At 40.7% G+C, this 7,826-nt stretch overlaps 1 protein-coding gene across 11 annotated transcripts in view; it reads right to left on the reverse strand.

Annotated features, from left to right (window-relative positions):
- The window catches only part of MAGI2 (membrane associated guanylate kinase, WW and PDZ domain containing 2), a 1,426,516-nt gene that overhangs the window by 1,237,731 nt on the left and 180,959 nt on the right, over positions 1 to 7,826 (reverse strand). The gene's annotated exons all lie outside the window — the stretch shown is intronic.

Below are 7,826 nucleotides of genomic sequence, written 5' to 3' on the forward strand. Positions count from 1 at the left end.
GTGTCAGTCAAGCAATGAATCACTTTTTAAATGTAAGTATGTCACATTTATTGTTTATCTGTCATTCAAATTCAACTGAGCATCTACTATTTTAACTGGCAACTCTACCTGGAAGGCTTGGCAAAACACAGATTACCTCCTTTGAATCTGTACTTCAGAGTTTCTGATTCTAACTGGGTTTGGCATAAAAATTTTCTGAAGTTTCCTAGGTGATGCTAATGCTGCTTAGAGACTTCTCTTCTTTTTTCTTTTTCTTTTTCTTTCTTTGTTTTTTTTTTTTTTTTTTTTTTTTTTTTTGAGACAGAGTCTCACTCTGTTGCCCAGGCTGGAGTGCAGTAGCAGGATCTCAGCTCGCTGCAAACTCCGCCTCTTGGGTTCGAGTAATTCTCCCACCTCAGCCTTCCAAGGGATTAGAGGCACCCACCATCATGTCCAGATAATTTTTGTAATTTTTTTAAGAGATGGTGTTTTACCATGTTGACCAGGTTGGTCTTGATTTCTTGAATACTGACCTCAGGTAATCCACCCACCTCGGCCTCCGAAGCGCTAGGATTACAGGTGTGAGCCACCGTGCCCGACCAGACCATATTTTTTAATACCAATGCAGAATGCTTGAACACTGAAGCTTATAAGAAAGATGGGAATTTGAATCCCAGGTCTGATGCGTAATGCTGTGTAATCTAAGTCACTTACTCACGCACTGCAGGCCTCGACTCCGCCAATAAAGAAAGGCAAATATTAATGCTATTAATCACGGCACATAACAACTCAGAGTGCTCAGCAAAATGCCAAGTCAGTGCTCGGTAAAAGTTAAGTCACAATTTCACCATAGAGGGAAGGGTTTTACTGAGTTCTGTACTTCCCAAACGGTGTTATTTTGAACACTTGAGCCAAAGTCAGTGGATTTTCTTTTACATGGGAAAAAGTGAGAAAGAGTTACTATTAGCGCATGCGCGCGCGCACACACACGTTATTCGCAGGCTTTACAAAGTTAAATAAACTTGATTCCTTACTCCAGGACTTCTCCAAGCTTTTCAAATGCTAATAAGAAAAAGTGAAACTCTATCAGATCCTGGAACAACATCTTCTCCCTCACAGGGAAGCACTTGAAGCACACGGTTTTCCGTGAGGAACCAGATTAGGAAATATGGCTGTGATTCACAGGGCATCTAAACAAAAAATGGCATCATTACAAACAGGGATCCATATACATATACATATTTTCAATTATTGTTGGCATCCAATAGACTTACGTTAAAACTAAAATGCATTCTTTATTTACAGGCATATTTTGTGTTACTGTATTTCACTTTATTGCTACTTTGCAGATATTTGTGCATTTTACAAATTGAAGGTTCTGGCAACACGATGTCAGGCAAGTCTATCACCATTTTCCCAATGTGATCACTTTGTGTCTCTGTGTCACGTTTTGGTAATTCTCATGATATTTCAAACTTCTTCATTATTATTATATCTGTTATTGTGATCCGTGATCAGTGATCTTCGATGTTAGTATTGTAATCATTATGGGGCACCATGAACGATGCCCATGTGATACAGTGAACCGAATGAATAAATGCTGTACATGTTCTAACTGTTCCACTGACAGCTTTTTCTTCCTCGCTCTTTCTCCTCAGGCCTCCCTGTTCTTGAGACATAATGACACTGAAATTTGGACAACTAATAACCTACAATTGCCTCTAAGTGTTGAAGTGAAAGATTCACAAGACTCTCACTTTAAATAAAAAAAATAGAAATGATTAAGTAAAGTAGTAAAGATGGCATGTCTAATGATGAGATAGGCCAAAAACTAGCCCTCTTGTAGCAAACAGCCAAATCATGAATTCCAAAGAAAAGTTCTTGAAGAACATATAAAGTGCTGCTCCAGGGGACACATGAATGATAAGAAGGCAAAACAGCCTTTTTGCTAATACGGAGAAAGTATTAGTTGTCTGGATAAATTAAACCAGCCACAACATTCTCCTAAGCCAAAGCCTAATCCAAAACAAGGCCCTAGCTTGCTTCAATTCTTTGAAGGCTGAGACAGATAAGACAGCTTAAGAAGAAAAGTTAGAAGCTAACAGAGGTGGGTTCATAAGACTTAAGGAAATAAGCCATATCAATAACTTAAAAGTACAAGGTGCTAATGTGAAGCTGCAGCAAGTTAGAAGATCCAGCTAAGAGCATTGATGAATGTGTCTACATTAAACAACAGATGTTCAATGTAGACAAAAATAGTCTATTGGAAGAAGATGTCACCTAGGACTTTCACAGCTAGGAAGAAGTCAATGTCTGCTTTCAAAGCTTCAGAATGACAGGCCGACTGTCTTGTTAGGGGTTAACACAGCTGGTGATGAAGCCAGAGCTCATCCCAGTACTTATGTACTATTCTAAAAGTTTTTAAAAGGGCCCTTAAGAATTATGCTAAATCTATTCTCTCTGTGCTCTATTAGTGGAAAACAAGGCTTGGATGACAGCGTGCCTGATTAAAGCATGGTTTACTAAATAAGCCCACAGTTTGAGACCTACTGCTCAGAAAAAAAAAAAGAATTCTTTCAAAATATTACTGCTCCCTGACAAAGCACCTGGTCACCCAAAAGCTCTGATGGAGATATATAAGGAGAATAACGTTGTTTCATGTCTGCTAACACCCATTCTGCAGTCAATGGAATAAGGAGTAACTCTGACTTTCAAGTATTATTATTTGAGAAATACATTAAGTAAGGCTACTGCTGTCAAAGACTGTGATTCTTCTGGTGGATATGGGCAAAGTAAAATGGAAAACTTTCTGGAAAGGATTCACCATTAAGAACATGTGTGATTCATGGAAGGAGGTCAAAATATCAACAGTAACATGTGCTTGGGAGAAGTTGATTCTAATCCTCAGCGATGATTTTGAGGAGTTCAAGACTTCAGTGTAGGAAGTCACTGCTTATGTGGTAGAAATAGCAAGAGAATCAGACTTAGAAGTGGAGCCTGAAGTCACACCACCCTTCAGCAACCACCACCCTGATCAGTTGACAGCCATCAATTATGATGCAAGACCCTCCACCAGCAAATTAATTATGACCTGCTGAAGGTTCAGATGGCTGTTAGAAAATTTTAGGAATAAAATATTTTTTAATTAAGATGCATACATTATGTGAATGATTTGCTGTAATTTCATGAAAAACTTGAACGGATGAACACATGAAGAATTACTTGTTATGGATGAGCAAAGGAAGTGGTTTCTTGAAATGGAATCTACCCCTGTAAAGCTGCTGTGAATACTGCTGAAATGACAACAAATGATTTAAATATTAACATAATATGCGGTGGCTCACTCCTATAATCCCAACAGTTTGGGAGGCTAAGGCAGGCAGATTACTTGAGCCCAGAAGTTCAAGACCAACCTGGACAACATGGCAAAGCCTCATCTCTACAAAAAATTTAAAAATTAGCCCAGTGTGCTGGCACATGCCTGTGGTCCCAGGTACTTGGGAGGCTGAGGTGGGAGGATTGCTTGAGCCAAGAGATGGAGGTTGCAGTGAGCTGGGATTGCACACCGCACTCCAGCCTGGGTGATAGAGTGAGACCCTGTCTCAAGTAATAAGAATAATATATAAACTTGGTGGATAAAATGGTGGCAGGGTTGGAGAGGACTGACTCCAGTTTCAAAGAAGTTCTACTGTAGATAAAACGCTACGAAACGGCATGGCTTACTACAGAGAAATCTATCAAGAAAGAGTCAACTGATGCAGCGAATGTCATTGTGTCTTATTTAAGAAGCTGCCACATCATCCCACCCTTCAGCAACCACCACCCTGATGAGTCAGCAGCCATCGATAGGGAGGCAAAACCCTTCAACAGCAAATTGATTATGACTTGCTAAAGGCTCAGATGATTGTTAGCATATTTTAGCAATAAAAACTTTTAATTAAACTACATACATTGGGGTTTTGTTTAGAAATAATGCTTGTAATCCCAGCACTTTGGGAGGCCGAGGCAGGTGGATCACGAGGTCGAGAGATCGAGACCATCCTGGTCAACATGGTGAAACCCCGTCTCTACTAAAAGTGCAAAAAATTAGCTGGGCATGGTGGCACGTGCCTGTAATCCCAGCTACTCAGGAGGCTGAGGCAGGAGAATTGCCTGAGCCCAGGAGGCAGAGGTTGCAGTGAGCCGAGATCGCGCCATTGCACTCCAGCCTGGGTAACAAGGGCGAAACTCCATCTCAAAAAAAAAAAAAAGAAAGAATGCTATTGCACACTTAGTGGACTATAGTACCACGTAAACATAACTTTTATATACACTGGGAAACAAAAAAATTGTGACTTACTGTAATGTGCTACTCACTTTATTGTGGTGATCTGGACCCAACTCTGCAATATGTCCAAGGTATGCCTGTATTCTTTTATTCAATATATATGATGATCATCTAAAATATATATACAGGACTACATACTATAATGATACAAAAAAGGAATTGTATTTCAAATATTGCCCTTAAGTGGCTCACAGTCTGGTACTTAAAATATTTAACAATGGGCATTGACCAAGATGCATGAACATGCCCCGCAGCTGGATCAGACTTCAGACAGGTTTCTTTCTCACCATGGGCCTTTGACCTCCCTTTTCTTAGAGCATGTGCTTTAGAAAATTTGCAGTTATAACTCCTTTCACTGTCTCTTTGAGATGTAAATCTTTTACAATCCAGAAATTACTTTCTGAAAAACCTGGAGTCATCTATTTGAAATGCCATCATTAAACAAGATAGTGTCCCTATCTCCTAGTATCTGTGAAAGGGTAGGAGCCTGAGTTTCATAAGTGACAATTAGCAAAAACAGGTAGCCCAATCATATTGACTACCGCCCTCCTAACATCCTCTGGAACGTTTCCATTACCTCACTGACATGATTTGGATGGCCCTCCAAATCTTACGTTGAAATGTGACCTCCAGTGTTGGAGGCGGGCCTAGTGGGAGGTGTTTGGATCACGGGGCAGATCCCTCATGAATGGCCTAGCACCATTCTCTTGGTAATGAGTGAGGTTTTGTCCTGGGTTCATGTGAAATCTGGTTGCTTAAAACTGTGTGACACCTCCCCCACTTTTGCTTCTGTTCTTGCCATGTGATAGTTCTGCTCCTGCTGCACCTTCTGCCATAAGTAAAAGCTCCCTGAACCTTCCTCAGAAACCAGACAGATGCTGGTCCCATGCTTCCGGTACAGCCTGAGAGCTGTAAGCCAATTCTACATCTATTTTTAATAAATTACTCAGTCTCAGGTGTTTCTTCATAGTAATGTAAGAACAGCCTAACACACTCATCCTACTGTTTAAAAATCCTTTCACCTTTTGTTCTGGCAGAGTTCGTTCTATCTGCCAAATCTGCGAACCAACCAGAGTTGTCTCAAATATCTCAATATTGTGATACTGTCTCTCCTTGCACGTCTTGGCTAAAGTCCTCCTTGATTGTTTAACTGGACTGGTGCAGTTTCTCTTTCATAGTACTGACCACACTATTGATCTTGTATAGTTCAGTCTATTACTAGTGAATCTTAACAACAAACAAGGTTAAATGTTCAATATTTTGAACACAGCTGGGCGCGGTGGCTCAAGCCTGTAATCCCAGCACTTTGGGAGGCTGAGGCGGGTGGATCACGAGTTCAAGAGATCGAGACCATCCTGGTCAACATGGTGAAACCCCATCTCTATTAAAAATACAAAAAATTAGCTAGGTATGGTGGCGCGTGCCTGTAATCCCAGCTACTCAGGAGGCTGAGGCAGGAGAATTGCCTGAACCCAGGAGGCGGAGGTTGCAGTGAGCCGAGATCGCACCATTGCACTCCAGCCTGGGTAATGAGAGCGAAACTCCATCTCAAAAAAAAAAATTTTTTTTGAACACCCACTCTGCTTATAGATGGTAGGCTATGAAGGAAAGAACACTCCTTTAGGAATCAGATGGAATTTGTTTGAATCTCAGTCCTACCACCTGCTACTTAGGTGGCCTTGGGGGAATCATATCTAATTTCTTTGAACATTTTTCCCTCATCTAGGAAATAAAGGTAGCAAAACCCTACTTTCCAGACATAGTCTGAGACAGGAAAAAGATAAACAGAGTGGGAAGAGATGAGATAGTCTATAATGAACAAATAATTGAGCAGACACTCAGAGAACAGCTGAGTCAAGTTAGTGGCAAGGCACTAGCAAAGGTCCCCAACTGAATTCCTTCATACTCCTTCAGGCTGCTTGCTGCTCACTGTAAAGGGATAAGGCCTTCTAAAGTGCCAGCTCCTCTAGAAGGTGTGTGCTATTGCTATACCCACTCTTTTTGAAGCCTGATTCTTTGGCTTCTCCTGAGTTTTTACACACTTGTCTCCTCACACACAAAAAAAAATGTCCCTCAGTTATCTCTATAGTCCTGATACACAGTCACCTTGCACCTTGAGTGTCTTCCTCGTGTAGAGCTGTTTGGGTCTGGTTAATTCTCTTCCTCTGCCAAGCTACTCCTTTCTGAAGGAACCAAGCCCCTATGCCTTCTTGATTTTAATCCATCACCTAAAATGACAAGAATACCCCTATTGCCATTGCTAAGCAAGAGAAATACATTCACAGCCTTGACAGAGCCCCAGAAGAAACGTGGGGATTGCTGTGTGTCACTGCAAACCAAACCACCCTTCCACTGAAAGGATTTAATCAATCTGTCAAAAGTGGATTATGGCTGGGTGCTGTGGATCATGCCAGTAATCCCGAACCTTTGAAAGGTCCAGGTGGGAGGATCACTTGAGCCCAGGAGGTCAAAGCTGCAGTGAGCCCTGACTGCACTACTGCACTCCAGCCTGGGCAACAGAGCAAGACCAGATCTCAAAGAAGAAGTAGATTATTTTGAACATTATTGTATTCTAATAGGGCATGTGTTTTTCTCACTAAGTCCATAATCTTCTCAAACCAAAAAAGCACAGTTGATTCAACTTCTTCAGTTGAAATTATATGACATTTACCATAACACAAAATTTACAATGTTTGTGGCTTAATTTGCCCCAAGACTAACCTTTGATGAGGAAATATTAGAAGGCAGTGATTTAAGCTTTACTAAAGATATCAACAGTATCGCCAGGTGTGGTAGCTCATGCCTGTAATCCCAGCACTTTGGGAGACTGAGGCCACTTTGGGTGGATCGCCTGAGGTCAGGAGATCAAGACCAGTCTGACCAACATGGTGAAACCCCATCTCTACTAAAAGTACAAAAATTAGAGGGGTGTGGTGGCAAGTGCCTGTAATCTCAGCTACTCAGGAAGCTGAGGCAGGACAATCACTTGAACCCAGGAGGCAGAGGTTGCAGTGAGCTAAGATCATGCCATTGCACTCTAGCTTGGCCAACAAGAGTTGAACTCCACCTCAAAAAAAAAAATATATATATATATATATATATATATATCTCAACAGTATCAAATAAATACAACCAATATTATAATTAAAGTAATGACATTGAATGAGTATATTCCTATCTGTAGTCTGGAATATAAGGGAAATTGGGAGGAGGTCCTTTTTTCTTTAGCATAGCCTAAATTAATCAACCAGTGCTGAGCAATTTCTGTAGATTTAGTATATAGCTATACGATGTAGGATGTTCAAAAATATAATAAGCCTTGGTCTCTGTGTTAAAAGCTGAGTTAGAAAGATACATAGTCACATATGAACATTTAACATGACCTAACAGAGATGAACTGGAAAAGACTTTCTTTCTTTTATTTATTTATTTATTTATTTACATTGCATTTTCGGTTCGGGGGTACATGTGAAGAACATGCAAGATTGTTGCCTAGGTACACACATGGCAGTGTGGTTTG

This window comes from Saimiri boliviensis, chromosome 10 (genome assembly GCF_048565385.1).
Source record: "Saimiri boliviensis isolate mSaiBol1 chromosome 10, mSaiBol1.pri, whole genome shotgun sequence".
In the NCBI taxonomy this organism is placed as follows: Eukaryota; Metazoa; Chordata; class Mammalia; order Primates; family Cebidae; genus Saimiri; species Saimiri boliviensis.